The sequence below is a fragment of the Falco punctatus genome (genome assembly GCF_963210335.1).
Source record: "Falco punctatus genome assembly, chromosome: 2".
Lineage (NCBI taxonomy): Eukaryota > Metazoa > Chordata > Aves > Falconiformes > Falconidae > Falco > Falco punctatus.
In genome coordinates this window covers 3032114-3045197 of record NC_137581.1, presented here as the reverse complement: position 1 = coordinate 3045197, position 13084 = coordinate 3032114, and the positions used below count along the sequence as shown (strand labels likewise).

Here is a 13084-nt window from a genome sequence, read left to right as displayed (position 1 = left end):
CTGAGTGCTGCCCACCCTTGACCAGGTCACCACGTCCCCTTGCAGCCTGGGAGCAGAACAACCACGTTCTCCCTGTGCGATGAGGCCATGGTGGGCCAGGAGTGGTTTTTCCAGCCAGTGCTGGGGACTGCACTGGGTGACAGTGGGTTCCCTGCTGCTTGTGCTGTGCCTGCCCCGACGTCCCAGGTGAGCTCAGTGGCTCCAGCAACCCCAGCAGAAAAGAACTGGCCTCCCGGCTGGCATGACAAGTTGGCTGGAGAGTCACACCAATACACTGCTCCACAGGCGATTAGGTCATTAGCTGTTAATTGTCTTTGAACAACTCTACTTACAGAGGCTTTCATGGGAGAGACCGCTTTCCTCCTCATGTCAGGGGATTAATTTCCCTGCGTTAGAGGCTGTGACCAAGGCTGCATCATTATTAACGACAGGGGAAGTTTTTAGTTTAATGTCATGCATTCGTTTGAATGACTCCCGTAATGGTTGTTCAGCATCACAAACACTTAAACCTGTGCTTTGGACATTAATGCGTGATGTTTCCTGTCCTGGAGAGCTTAATGTGTAGATACGAGACGCAGTATTTAAGAGTTATGGCATAGGTGGTAGGAGTGCCAGCCTTACAGACTTAAATTCAGGACTGTTTTAGCTTCTTCCTAGTTAGTGGAGAACTGAAGCAGCTTTAGTGTGTGCTTAACTTCTGCTGAGTACGGATGTAGTGTTGTGTTAAAGCCAACATTAATATCACATAATAGTTTTGTGTGCCGCTATGTGTAAGCGTGCGTGCACGTGAGAGGGGGAGGAGGCTTAGTGGAGTAGAAGGGAATGAGAGATCAAAGTTTGTAGACCATCAGCTGGCCTCGGTGTCCTTTATTCTCTCTCTGCACAACTGAGACTTCTTAGTTGCTGCAACTTCTGTCATCTGGCCTGGGCGAATTCAGGCTCTTGCCCCTTTGCAAGGCAGCTGCGGGCGCCACAGTTTCCTAGTCCGATGCGCTGCTCCTGTCACTTCTCTCTGCCTCCTTTCTCAAGATTCCCTTCTCTATGGCATCAAGCGTAACCTACCAGCTTTCACCTTCAGTGCATTTTTCAGCCCATCTCCAATGCTAACCTTTCCTCTCGGTCAGTACTGCGAGCTCTGCTCCTGCAGCGGGTCACTTCATAAGGACATTCCTTGCCTCTTACAACTTTATCTAAGGACTTGTGTGGTGTATTTCACTCCACGGCAGAGCTCTCAAATGAATCCACGGGGCCAATTCAGCATCCTTCTGCTGTTGCTTGTTCAGAGCTCTCCCTTGCCATGGGATCTACCAGAAAACATGGCCACGTTTTGACTCCTCTTTAATAAGGGCGGGGGGCGCAGGGACCCTAACACCGAAGCACTGCCCATTATGCAGCTTGTCTTTGTGCCTGTCCTCCCCCTGCATGTCCATACCCAGCTCTTCGCTGCATAGCGTAGTAATAACAAAATAATAATAGTTATAAATATAAAAAATCTCTTCCTGCCGTTCTCATTGTTAAGGCTGGATAGTGAGTTTCTTCTCCACGGCATTCACGGAGGTAAATGTCATTCCAGTACATTTCAGTTGAAAATGGTACCTGGAAGCAGCTCTCGGTGCAGCACTGCCTTTTCCTGACGTTACATTGTGCTGTGCTGTGCTATGGGTTAGAGAGGATCTGTCTGAGAAGGTCCATTTAGGAATGTCCCATCAGGCTCTGGAAGCTCAGGAAATGATCCTACACGGCACAGTGCTAGGAGCCGCCTTGCATCCCTCCCTGCAGTACCATTATACTACATGGAGGTGTGGGATTGGAGAGTTACCATGGGGTGTACAGGGATGTGACAACAGAGCCTACGTGCAGGGAAAGAGGGAAGGAGAGAGCTTGTGAGATGCTGGCTCTGTGCAGGATTTTTTCGGTATGGAGATGGAGTCTTGGATGCTTTGACCTAACAGACTGTCTTTACCGGAGTGGTTACAGTGCTTGACTTTGGCTTTTATACCATTACCAAAACATTATGTATGCCAAGATTAGATGATCTTTGGGTTTTTCTCCTGCAATAGGTCTTAGTTGACAGATGAGGCAATTCAATCACCAGTAATTTTACTGTCGGTCTTGGGGTTGGAGGCAGCTTTTAATGAAATCAATTCTCACAAACTCAGATGATTTTATAATGCAAATTAAGGCACCAGTGGAGTAAAGGGGTTTTGGTTGTAGAAGAGAAACATACCATGGGACGAAGTATGTTGCAGCCTCGTTGCACGCTGCACTGACTAAACGTACAGTTGCAGGAGAAAAGGCAGCGCGGTTTCGGGAAAGCCTGAGCCACAGAACCGTCAGCGTTGTTCACTTGTCAGTTGGTTGCTAAATTGCCAGGAGTATTTTGCCCGTGGTGTCCTCATGGGATTTAACTTTTGCCCAGCTTTGTCAAGATGGGGAGCTGATGCCTGGTGAAAGCAAGCAAGATGTAAACACCAAGACAGATCACAATGAAATTGCTTACTAATCTGGTGTTGTTCCCTTTCTGAAGGGCAATTACGGGCAAGAGCTCAGCAGGTTCTGCTGGGAAGGTCTCCCTCAGATTGGGGCGGCTAGATGAGTTTATACAAGCTGGGGATTGCAAGGCACCGCTGGGAGATCTGGACCTGTGAAAGTTTAGATGTTGTACAACAAAGCAAATGTACAAATGGGCATAGTTAAAAAGCATGTCAGAAGAAGAGCTATTAATAAACCTCCAAACCTTATCTTTCCTGTTTTGTCAGGAGCAGTAGTTACTCATTACAAGGGTAGATCTAACAGGACAAGAATTACCGTAAAGAGCAGCTCACAATTAATGGCTAAAAGGCCAAAGTTTAGCCTGCCAGCTTCGTCTGTTGGCAGTGGTTTTCATGTGGCTATTAGTGTGTCAGGGACGTTTCCTTAGCATCTCTTATCTGTAGGCTGCAGGGAACAGCTTAGTGATGTGGACTGAAGTTCAGAGTTCAGGTGAAGCATGGACCTTACATCCCTCTGGGTCTTGGAGAACCAGGTCTACGTGAGGGTTACCAAGCTCCTGCTACAGCAGGAACCAAGTTGTCCTGTGGGTACAGCGTGGGGTGGGAGGCAGGAGGTGCGGTGTCTGACTTGCGCTCTGTTTCTCAGTCCTGAGAATGAGTCCTGACCTCGGTGGGATCCTCTTCTCTGGTAATTTGAAGATACGAAGGTATCTACTTTCTCGGGCATCCCCTGAAGTCATCCTCAGGAGTGTCATTCCCATCCCAGCTATCTGAGGGCAGGGGTATGCAGACATGGGGACGGAGTAGGAAGGGGATGGGGTGGGAGGTAGGGCTGAAGTGTGGCCTTTAACCAGCAGCTTTTCTGTTCCGGCAATGTTTCTGGTAAAAATAATAAAATAAAAAGGGGGGGGGGGGAATTTTTCTGTGCCTTTCCCACAGCAGGCAGTGATGCCAGCCAAGCACCAGCAGAGCCCTGCCCAGTATAACCAGGCACAACCCCCAGTGCAGGTGCAGGGCCATGTAGAGCAGCCCGGTTCTGAGGCTGGCGGCGCCTTGGCTTTCCTCCTCCCTCTCAAAAGTCTCAGGTCCAGCACGTGAACCTTGCAGGCCCAATGCTTCCCCATTAGTCACTGGCGATGTTCTTGCTAGTCGTGATGGGAGCAGGTCAGGCCCCCAATTGCATCAGTGTCTCCTTAACGAGCAGGAACTCCAGCAATTTCATCAGCTGTCACTGCTTACATGAACGAAGCTCAGCTTGCGCATGGCTCTGATTTTTCTCATTATTTTTGTGGGCTGCATTCCCCAATCACTGTAAAACTCTGCAGAACATATTTTTAAGGTGACAAATTGACCACCAGCAAAGCACTAAACCCAATAACTTTTGCTTTCTAAGTGAGGCTGTACAAGAGCCGCAAAGCCCAGCTGCTGTTGTGCAGAAACATGTTGCATCTGACTTTTCCCTGAGCATTAAAGGACTGAATTATGTCTGTCAGCTGAGAGCTGTTTCCCTGGTGACAAATCATAATTGCTCTTGTTAAATCTAAAGTACACCGACACGTTTTCACAATATTTCCCACACATTGCACAGAATTTCTCTAGTAGGCCAAGCAAACAGTTACCAAGCCTGGATTACAGCCCAGAGCCCCAGACTGCATTGCTTGTGAATACGCAGAAAACCTCCTGTTAAAGGTGCCTTGAAATGCTCCTGGTAATGGTGCTTCATTTAGCTAGAGATTTAATTGTTCAGGCTGTAAATGGGATACTCCTTTTGTGTCTTCTTTTCTTGTTTCTGTATCACTCTAATCTGCCTTTGCACTCGTACAGATTTTTCTTTGCTTAGAACAGCTTTCATTGAAATGCTGATAAAATGTGCCCTTTCTGAGGCAAAACCAGGATGCTTTCAAGGTAAAAAAAAAAAAAAAAAAAGATAGATAGATTAATTCTGCCAATTAAACTCTAATTATTCTCTGGCCATTCAAGAATAAACTTCTGTTCTCCCTGTCTGATTTCCAGGGTGTAATCTCACTGGGACAGGTATCGCCTTGACATTTGCATCTCTTGAGGTTTATAGGTGGCAGGAAAAGACGGATTCAACTCAGTGTCAAGTTGTGCATGCAAATAACTCTTGCCATCTCCGTGCCCTTCAAAAACCCTCCTCCGATCGTATCGCTAGCAGTCAGACTCTTGAGCCTTGCTGCAGAAAACTGGATGCAGGGTATGGGGGAGACAAGGTCATTTTATAGCTTAGGATCTTCTGAGGGCTGGAGCTCTTCAGGAGTTGGGTCGGTGGCTCAGTTCCTGGCCCTGTATGTTCTCTTTTTCTGCTGCTGACTGTGGTTTCTTGGCCCCTTGCTAATACAGGTGAGCTGGAGTGAGCTAGACGGCAGAAGGAACGTAGTCCCCAAATGTCCCACAGTAATCCTGATGTGCCTCTCCGTGTTGCAGCCCTTTCTCTGTTGATCCCTCCGTTGGGACTCTTGGGATTGGCGATGCCATGCAAGTAACGGTGGACTTGCACCCAGAGAAGACTGGTGATTATTCCAGACCCCTGACAGTTCACTATGACACAGGTAAGGTCTGGGCACTGCATGGTGCCCAGTCTCTGCGTCCTTCAGAACAGAGAAACAGAGACCTTTCAAAGCAGAAAAATGTTAAGTGCTTTGCAGACTACTTCTACAACCTTTTATTTCAAAACCTCTGTATGTTTCAGTGCTTGAGTGAGCAGGTAAGGGGCAAAGGCTGAGTGTGCCCTTGTTCTGTGTGGCTGTGTGCCGGTCTCTCCCTGGAGGATGCTGGCGTCGGCTGGGTGCTCTCCACCCAGCACCCCCCATGACTGTCATCTGCCATCATTCCCTGTTGTCCCAGTCACCTTAATTCCCTCTCCAGGTGTATCTCCCCTGTCCTGTCATTGCCTCAAAGAAAAGTGACAAATAGTTGGTGCTTAGGGGACTTTTAAAGTGCATCCCCTCAAGCAGGAATGAGTTTTTTTGGAATCGGGTTTTGCTGGGAGTTGCTGATTCGGAGGCGGGAGGAACCTTGATTCTCCGTTACGGTGTGCATATGCACGTGTGAAGCTTCATTCCTTGGCGGTGCTATGTTTGAAGCACAACGTGGGAATGCGTGCCTCTGTCAGACTCGCTCCAATGCCGCTGTCTCTTACACATCTGTCCCCTGCACTGCTTCTACGTTGTTTTGGCGCAGACCCTTGTTCTTTCTTTTTGCCCTCTCCCACCTGCGTCCCACAGCTCACGACATCAGGACTAATGCAGCCAGGACTTGAGGGCTCTTGGGATTTGGCAGGAAGAGCTCGCTGCCTCCCGAGATAGGTGTAAAATTTATGTTAGGCTAGGAGAAGCTGAGATCAGGCCACAGAAACACCATCAGCTTTAAGCTTCACTCAAGAGTAAGTGGGGAATATCTTTAGGAAAAGGCGTCATGTTAAAATGCTTCTGTCGGCCTTGGCTCAGCAGGGGTATGTTGTGGTGCCGAACGAGACGCTTCCTCAGTTGCATGAAGGCACTTGGCGTGTGTTTCCTCTCGCCTGAGAGGGAGGTTTGGTTTGTCCCTGTTCCTCAGCATTGGTCCTTGGAAGTGTGGTGTCCTAACCGAGGTGATACTGTGTGCTGCTTTAGCCCGGCAAAGAGCATTTTAGTTGTCTTGGGTTTGTGGAGTTACAAATGCTCCTGTATCTTCCAAATGCTTATGTAGCCTTACGACTTATTTCAGCTTTGTCTAACGTTTTTCAGTTATTGACATATTCACGGAGAATGGTTGATGCTCACTCAGAGGAGCTTATTGTTTTGGGTAACAGTTTCTAGGAAGAGTGACTGAAATATCAGCTAGGGAAGCACAAAAAAGTGCCTTATTTGTACGCCTATACAGAATCTATAGGATAAAATTCAGAGGGCTAGAATTTCTCTGGGGCAGATGAGCAGTGACAGTGGAGGTTAGGGCCGTAGGGTTTATACTTTGTGACGGAACAGAGTGAGCGAATAATTAGGGCCAGGATCTTTGTGGCTTGCTTTGAAAAACCTGAGAGTCTTGTTCTTACTGAAACAGCTGGTTCCTCCATAGTCGATCTTTGCAAAAGTGATTTGTGTGGGTAGGCCACGGGGATAAACTCTCTGCTGGCTCTGAGATGGGTGTTTTCCCAGGAACACGTGCAGCTCCCTGGGAGATGAACCCAGGATTTCATTCCTGCCTGCCAGTACAATGATGCAGTTATTTTGAAATAAACTACGAATTGCGAAGGAGAGCAAGGGGATAATGAAGGGATTATCTCTCTAGCTTTGAAGCATACAGGTAAGTGAAAGGCTGCTGAGATTAATTGCTAAAGTGAAGCAGAAACGTTTAATCAATCAGTCTTTCGAGGTGTGGTGCAGAGCTTATTGCAGGAGTAGTGCAGAGCACCAGACAGCGTTCCCTGACCTCGCGTGGCGAGCCCTGGCTAATGTGTCCGGCACCGCGGCAGGCTCCCTGTGACGCGCGTACAGAAAGCAGCCGGGTTGCTCTTTTGGAGCCACCAACAGAGTGTTTATTAAGAAGCAGAAGTGCTAAGAGCAAAACAGCAGTTTAAGGTGTTGGGAGGCGTTTCCCTCGCTTTGCTGTGTATCAGTACTGACTTGCTCGCAGGCAGCAGTAGTTCTCAATGGATCACACCCTTCTTAGGGTGACTTACGCAGGATCAGGTGAACATTGCTTAAATTTCTGCTGAAGCTGGGTCAGATCTGTCCCTAGCATTGCTTAAGCAAGCATGGAGCTCTTCCATGTGAACAAGTCACAATTTTTCCCTTAGCGTATGATTTGGTTGATTTAAATTGTGTGTCCTTTGGGCTGGTTAGGAGCACAGGTACTGTCCCCTGGATAGACTGTGTGTGTGGTGGCAGTTCTGTTGCTACAAATTTATGGATGAGCGTGGAGAAAATGTTTGCTGCTATGAGCGTAATGATTTACAATGAAAACTTGTCCTTCAGTGCTTTACGTGCCTAAACTCCTCCTTTTCGCCTGTGTACATGTGTCTGGGTGTGAAAAATCCCAGCTCGTACTGAAATGAGGGTGACTTGGGATGTTCAGGGTTCCAGCATATCCCTGTCCAGCACCTTAACATCAGATTATGGTACTTGAAAGGGTTTCTGAAACCTGCGTGTGAGGCACTCGTACAGGTTTGGAAAAGGTTTCAATACCACTGAAAGTCCTGTCGGTCAGTTGGCCTTTCCCAGATGACGTTCAGCCCACCCTGTGTGGACCGTGTGGATGTGGGAAAATAAGTTTATGGAGGTAAGTCCTAGTCTCAACCAAGCCAGCATTCATAAAGTTTCGATATTCTTTCAGCTGTCAAGTCCTGCTCAAGTGAGATGATGCCCAAGCTGCTTGCCCTGAGTGCTGCTGATTGTACACCAAACCCAGTCTGCTGCAGTAACAACATTTATTGCAACCTGGCAGCGTAGCACCAGCTTGGTGTGGGAAGGTGAGCTTTGCTCAGGGACACGTGGCTGAGGAGATGCATGACGGGTTCCCAGAGGTGTGCCAGAGGTGCAAAGCAAATCCACCAGTCCAGTGTCATCCAGAAACAATAACGTCTACGGCAGGTGCTCCATGCAGGTGGAGAAGGCTGCCAGAGACAGGAGGTGCCGGAGAGATGCTTGGAGTTGTGGAAGGAGAATTGCTTCTCTACTCAGAGCTCCCTAAATGCTGACTCACAGTAGGCTCCTGTCTCCAACGAGTACTAGTATAGTATGATGGGTGGTCTTCAAGGTGTAGGACCAGATCCTGTGCCTGTATGTGGGTGCCTCCAGTGCCCACTGGCCCTTGTGGCAAGGCGCTACAACACGCTTCTAGCCCAGGGGATCTGTGGTGCGGTATTGAAATTCCTCTGTGCAGTTTTTCCCCATCGGTTGCTGCATCCCTTGGCATCTCTTTGTCAGCACAGAAAACTTCAGTAATTAGCAAAGCACCACTGAGCTTGTGCATGGCTGAGAGGCGCTATATATTGAGATGCTTTTATTGCTGTCAGTAATAAAAGTAACGATGCAGATGGCTCTCTTTCAGTAGCTCTGTGAGCCTAACGCAGAAGCAAAAGCCTGGGGGCAGGATCTCACCCTCTTTGAGGGGAGGATCAGAACCCATACCCATAGGAGTATTTTAGGAGACAGCATACCCAAGAGGAGGCAGCCCTCAAGCAGAACTGCCTATTCCATTACTCTTCTCTCTCCCCTTGGTTCGGAGCCCCAAAAAGCGGTTTCCCCAGAAGAGAGGTAACGTGTGTGGCTCAGGAGTAGTTCTCGGTGGTTTTAGTCCTGCTGGAAGCCTCCAGCCTTGTGCTAAAAGCCTGGTGAGGAACCATCTAGGTGTTTGGCAGATGAATACCCTGTTTTCCCTCAACTTCCCACACAGCTTGCAGGAGGGCTGACAGCTGCTGAGCAGGAGCTGTGCTAAAGCAAATCTTGGCTTGTTTGCTGTGGATGGCAGACCCAGGCTCAGAGCATCCTTTGTGGTTCTGCACGCCCAGGGCACAGTTGGGGGAGTTCAGCCTCGGCTCCTCAATTGCTTACTTCAAGGGCAGGTAGAAGGTGCAAGCAGGGTCTGATTCTGGCTCCGTGGTTGTTAATCAGGGTGAGTTTTCCTGCGCTGGCTCAGTTCCTGTCCCCATAGGAAGTGGGTGAAGTCATGTCTCCCCTCCTGAGCCCTGGGAGGCAAGACTTGCTCTGTGCCAGATTCAGGTTATTCCTGTATGGCAGGAGAGAGCAGCTAAATAGGCTTCTTCAGTGCAGCACGCTGGGAGCTGGAGGTGATGTGGAGCAGGGCTTGCCTTGCCCTGGGTCAGGGAGAGCTCTGGCTGCCTTGTTCCCCTGCCGCTGAGCTTTGCTGCCTGGCCCTGAAAGCAGGGGGTCCCCAGCACCGTTTCCTCCCCATTGCTGCTTGCTAGGCATGAGGCAAATGCCATCAGCCTCGTAGAATCATAGAATGATGGAGGTTGGAAAAGACCTTGAAGATGACCAAGTCCAACTTAACCCCGGATTGCCAAGCCCACCACTAAACCGTGTCCCGAAGCACCGCATCTGTGTGTTTGTCAAACAAAACACGTCAGGGGTGGTGATTCCAGCCTGCAGCGTGGAGAAGCAAGCCCTGCCGGAGCCGTCTCCTCCCTGGCAGGGTCCCGCCGCCCCCCCCAGTCCCGAAGGCTGGCCGGCAGCTGCTGCTTAGGCTGTCCGCACGCGGGGGGCTGCTGCAGGGGGGTTTGGTACTGAGCACCGGAGAGCTACTGGGATGTGTGGTTTGGGTTGGTCAGTAAGCGTGATGAGCTGGCCTCAGATCTTCCCCTTCCTCTAAGCCAGCACCAACACTTGCGCGATAGACAAGATCTCCTTAGGGCAACGTAAGCATAAAAAATAACAACAAAAGAATTTCTTGGGTAGATCTGGGAGAACTGGCTGGGGATCACTGTATTTAGTGCGGCAGCAATGCTCAGGGTGGCAGGGGATGTCAGAATAGGATCTGGGTCTTCTGCCCTACGCAGGATGGCCTGAGCCACTGCCCTGAGGTGCCTCTGCCCTTCTCGGTCTAACCACAGGCAGCTTCTCTGTGCTGCAGCAGCCTCTGGAGCTGTGAGTGATAACCACCAGCTTGAGAAAACACCGAGGTTTCATCACAAATGGGGGAAAAGGAGGCATGAGATCACAGGAAAAATCAAGGCATATGAAACACGATGAATTAGGGAGCTGATGTGGAGCTCTTCAGTCACCTGTGGCACGACAGAGAGTTTGATGTGGTGTGTTAGAGCCATTTGGGTTTGGTGAAGATGACGGTAACTACAGAACCGGGTGTGCTCGGCTGGCAGCAGGGCAAGCGCAGCCTCTGCATCTCGGCCGCGGTGGGAAACTGTGGTAGGGGCTGCATCGCGTTGCGTATGGGCCGAGGGGAATTGTCAGGGGCGTTACTGACTGCTCAGCTCCTGCACAGATCAGCATGGGGTTCCCAGCCGGGAATGTCGGTGTGTTGGGGTGCTGAATCCCTTTCTTCAGCTGAAATTGATGCTGGGCTTAGCTGAATCGGCTTACTTTGGTAAATGAGGCCACCTCTGCAAGGGCTTGGCGGTGTGTTAGTGGCCACTGTACACACGCAGGAAGCTCATTAAATCCCAGCCCTACGTGTTTATTGATGTTTGAGGCTGAACAAGTAACGGCAGCACGGGTGTGCCATCACCTCTGGGCATCTCAGCTACTCGCAAGAGTAAAACAGTACCTCGCTGTGATATTAGTCTGTGGTTTTGTGCAGACTTTGGAGAAGACAACCACCTCTGCATGCCTCTCTTCTCTTTCCTTTAAGAACCCCCTTTCTACCGAAGGTCCTGTCATCTTGCCAGGCTGGCACTGCCATTGGTAGCTTCCAGGAACTTGTTTGAAAACAAAATGAAAATCCTATTGACTTAGCCTCTAGATCAAGCCTTTTTCTTTGTCTTTTTTCTCTGCAAACCCACTGATGGATGTGGATAGGCAGCAGGGTTTAGCTGAGGTTCAGCCCTCGCTGTGTTGTGTTTCACATTCCTGAGATCACTCAGGTTGCTGAGCCCTCGCGGTTTGTACTGACTCCAGCCGGAGCGGAGGAGGCTCAGGACTTGCCTGAGCAAACCCTCTGCCTCGCTGCATCTTGACCTGAGCTGTGCCTGTGTCGTGCGGGATACCAGGGTGGGAATGCCAAAACCATTTCTGGTTTTAACCTTGGTCTGGTGTGAGCGTTCACAGGGGCTCTGATGTCGCAGTGTGTTCGGTTCCTATCGAGCTAAATTCACGGCAACAGCCCCATAGCTTCTGGTGGCCACCGCTGTGTGCCACTGCTGGTCAGGTCTGTAGCTCTTCATCGCCGCGCAATTCTCCGATCCTTCAACACCAGGCAGGCTGGTAGTGGCTTCTTACCAGTGCTGAGAGGTGGGGAAACCTTCTGCTTCCCTAAGCAGCAGCCTCTCTTGGCTCCAGAGCTTTACTGTAGTGCGTGAACTGATGTAATTATTTCCGTTTGTGTTTAGTGCTAGCAGATGCAGACAAACTTGTTTTGTTTGGTGAGTTTTTAAAGATCTTGTTTCCCATGTTATCCAAAGGTGTAAGCCAGGCTCTGACGCCGTGGTTATTACAAGAGGCTGCTCTAGCTTTCCCTTGGACAGCCAGGCATTTAAGAACTTTGCAAAGGGATTTTCCTTTCTGCTTGCCTCAGGTCGTGAGTGCATGTTGTGCTTTTCTTCCTTCACTTGTGAGAATTCCCAGCAGGATTGGCTAGTTTCTGTTGGACTTTTATGTTCTTGTACGTCTGCTTCAAAGCGAGTGCAGGGTGGCATATACTGTAGGCAAAAAGAGGTGTAAATAGGAGTTTGTGCGATTATATGTTGACTTTGCATCTGAATCGTAGCAGGGCTGCAACGGACTGAGGATTGGTAACTAAGACTTTATACAAATAATTGGTTATATAGGCTTTTATAGTTCAAATCAATTAGATTGATGGGTGAGTATAATTGGTCTCCAAAGTGTTCCTTTATGTCAGATCAGCTAACAGTTAACAACTGTTTCCTGTCTTTGTTCCCCTTGTCCACAACTGCTTGTAACAATGATTTTTCTTTATATATACTGTTTTAGATAAGGTTGTTAAATTTCTTGCAAACAGAGTATGGCCTTCGCCCCTCTCTAGGGCCTTGTGTTTCAAAGCCGATGGTCTGTCGCTTTGAGGGTAGAAGAAAAGAAATTAAGTTTGTGCTTCATTTGCTTGATCTTTTTTTTTTTGTTATTCATGGCTTTATATCTCCAAAACTATGTGACACCCCTTCTGACAAAAATGCTGCTAAAGCAACCCGTGGAGTTGACTGCATGAGCACGGCTGGGGGGTGGGTGCTAGGAGGGTTATTTGGAGTTAAAAGTCTCTTTTTGGCTGTTTTGTTCATCCCCAGAAGCAGACTTCCATGTGACGCCGCCTATCCCGTTCTTAGCCTGAGAAGGATTTCTGGAAGAATGTAGTTTTCAGCTCTTTGCAGGGCATCCTGGACTGCAGCTTGTCTCTTCTATCATCAGTGGAAATCACTAGTATGTTCTTAGGTGCCATGAACCCTGGATGCATTTCGGGGCAGAACTGACCATTCATTAGTCTCCTTTCCTCGTGGATCAATCAACGTCTGCTGAGAAGCAGAAGAGTAGCTTGAAGGGTGATTGATTTATGAAGTGGCGTATTGAGCATGCCTTTGCCAGGCAATCAGAATGAAGGTTCCTGCCCTGTTTTTCCCCGTGGGCCAAAAGCAGTGTTTCAGCTGGTCAGGGACCGCAGCGTATCATGGCTGTAGTGGCAATAACGATTAAAAATAGCCCACGGCATCCTGGATATGCGGCAGCGCTGTCTTGCGTTATCCAACAGTTTCATTGTCCTTTCAATCCATTCTGCGAGGGTCCTTCCCGCTGGGCAGCACAAAGCCTCTGTGCTGGCTGCCAGATATTCCTGCGCTGGAGTATTTCATCCCGTAACAAAGCCAACAGCCCTTCCTAAGCACGGTGCGGAGGAGTTAATGGGGAATACTTTGGGTGCTCCATTACAGGAGGATGCACAGCAAGGAGCCTGGT

General features: G+C 49.2%; 1 pseudogene across 1 annotated transcript in view; it reads left to right on the top strand.

Moving 5' to 3' along the window:
- LOC308058608 (hydrocephalus-inducing protein homolog) overlaps positions 1-13084 on the top strand; it is a 58062-nt pseudogene that overhangs the window by 20927 nt on the left and 24051 nt on the right. The window contains exon 9 of the transcript in view: positions 4938-5062. The product of the transcript in view is annotated as a hydrocephalus-inducing protein homolog (transcript). The remainder of the gene's footprint in view (positions 1-4937; positions 5063-13084) is intronic.